Source organism: Cupressus sempervirens, chromosome 7 (genome assembly GCF_028749045.1).
Source record: "Cupressus sempervirens isolate cs-2001-9-10 chromosome 7, ASM2874904v1, whole genome shotgun sequence".
Taxonomy (NCBI): Eukaryota; Viridiplantae; Streptophyta; class Pinopsida; order Cupressales; family Cupressaceae; genus Cupressus; species Cupressus sempervirens.
In genome coordinates this window covers 461,085,406-461,087,548 of record NC_143124.1, presented here as the reverse complement: position 1 = coordinate 461,087,548, position 2,143 = coordinate 461,085,406, and the positions used below count along the sequence as shown (strand labels likewise).

Here is a 2,143-nt window from a genome sequence, read left to right as displayed (position 1 = left end):
TTTGGTTTTTGTTTCTCCTAGCTTTGGATTTTTGTCTGGTCTCTGTTTTTCTGGTTGGTTCTCTGGCCTTTTTAGTGGGCAGTTGTTTTGGGCTGGGCCTTTGGGCTTATTTTCAGCCGTAAGGCTTATGTTTTGGCTGGGTGTTTTTTCGCTTATTTTCAGCCTTTCTTGTTGTTAAACTTATGGGTTTCAGGACCCCTTAAAACCTGTTTACCTTATCAAAAACAATAATAATGGTCAAAATTACCACAAGAATTTTAGTCCAAAATAACATTACAGGGCATAATTTCAATCCACCTAATTGATATAATGGTTCCTAGAGACAGAATCAATAATGGAACATCTATCCAAATATTCCAAATATCCTACACACAATAATCATAATGCTTAGTTTGTTGATGTCAATCAACTACACACCAGTCAAAGTATACCCAATGATGACAACTCATTTTTGAACAAAAATTAAGAAATGGACAAGAATTTGTATTGTGCTAACAATGAGTACCCTATTAAGTTTAACATCATGTAATTAGAATCTTATGATTCTCCACAAAATACCAATTTAGGAGACTAGGTCCATTAATGATTTTCCCTTCCATTCAACCAAGAATCAAACCCTAAGCTAGTAAAGATGTTCAATTTTCAGAATAATTATCAAAATACTTGCAACCTACATAATTGAAAGGAATCCATGACTAATCAAGTTTTGCCTAGATTATAGTCAACATCACCAAACCCAAGAGTGAATAGTAATCTTATACCTAAAAGTGAACCCTTCTCTGCACAATAAATTTAGCCACAAGAAAACATTCCTACTATAGTGAATAATCCCACCCAATCAACTAAAAATTATAGTCCCATAGAAGAGATAAAAAGATCAAAGCTAATATCCCCATGAACAATATGCTACAAACTTGTCCTAGTCAAAGAGAATAACTATTGAAAACTATTGACCATATAAAGACAATGCCTAATCCTAGCCCTCAATAGTATTAGTGCAACCAGAAGGTCATGCTTGTGTCACTGTGATAGCTTGTGTTGGCATGTCCCCTGAATTGAGCAGCAGACTAGCTCACATCATTTTGCATCTAACTAGAGCACATCACTAGCCTCCATCTACTTCCCTCCTAGAAATTTCATGCACTATTTATCTCTCTTTTCAAAGTCCTTTTCATCCTTCCCTCATGTTATTTGCTTGATGTCGATCTCTCACCCGTATTTAGCCTTGGATAAAATTTACCACCACATTAGGGTTGCATTCCCAAATAACCTAACTCATTGACAGTGCCTCATGGTGCGATAGGTTCCAGGCCTGATGGGGCTCTCACCCTCTCCAACACCCCCTTCCAAGGGACTTGAGCCTGATCCATCACTGAGGATCCTTCAATAGACTACAATTTGATAGGTGTGGCTATTAATTTTCATGCTAGGCTATTCCTATTTCGCTTGTCATTACTGAACAAATCCAGCTAAGTTTCTTTTCCTCCAATTATTGATATGCTTAAGCTCAATGAGTATTCATGCCGAACTTGGGGACACAATAGAGATGCAACATACCTATACTACAGTGGGCCACTTAACCTAGAATAAAGTTCCTTGCGAGGCATCATTTGATCAGCACAAACCAATGCTATCCTTTGGGAGCAACTACTCATCGTGAGAGATCGACAAACCTTGTGCTCATTTTAGCTGACCATACCATTTGCGGACACAGATGACCATCTAAACTCCTTGTAGGGGAGGGAAATTTTGTAGAGGATGCCCACGTAGACATGACCTTGGCTGAGGTCTCAGGTGTAACTTGTATTCAAATACTTGATGATTCACATGATTCTACAATTCACACTTAGTATCATATTTTGGTACATTCTTCATTGTGCCAATAGTTGTGATATCTATTCCCGAGAGTCATGATTTTGTTATGTTTCTATCTTTCGATGACCCAAGCATGCAAGGCACTAGATCACAGTTCATTCCTTTAATTTCTAAGGTGCATGATGCACCCATGTGTTGAATTTTGACACATCCCAAACCCTAAGAACCCAATGGGTGTGATGAGAAATGATATGGTGTGTCCCCACCCCATCACCTAGTAAATGTGGGAGTTGCAAGATAGTATTTGCATAGGTCAATGCCTCTATGG

General features: G+C 38.2%; 1 pseudogene; it reads right to left on the bottom strand.

The window, feature by feature from the left end:
* Window positions 1-1,756: 1,756 nt before the first annotated feature.
* On the bottom strand, window positions 1,757-1,910 carry LOC149547544 (5.8S ribosomal RNA; annotated as a pseudogene).
* Between the last annotated feature and the right edge of the window lie 233 nt (window positions 1,911-2,143).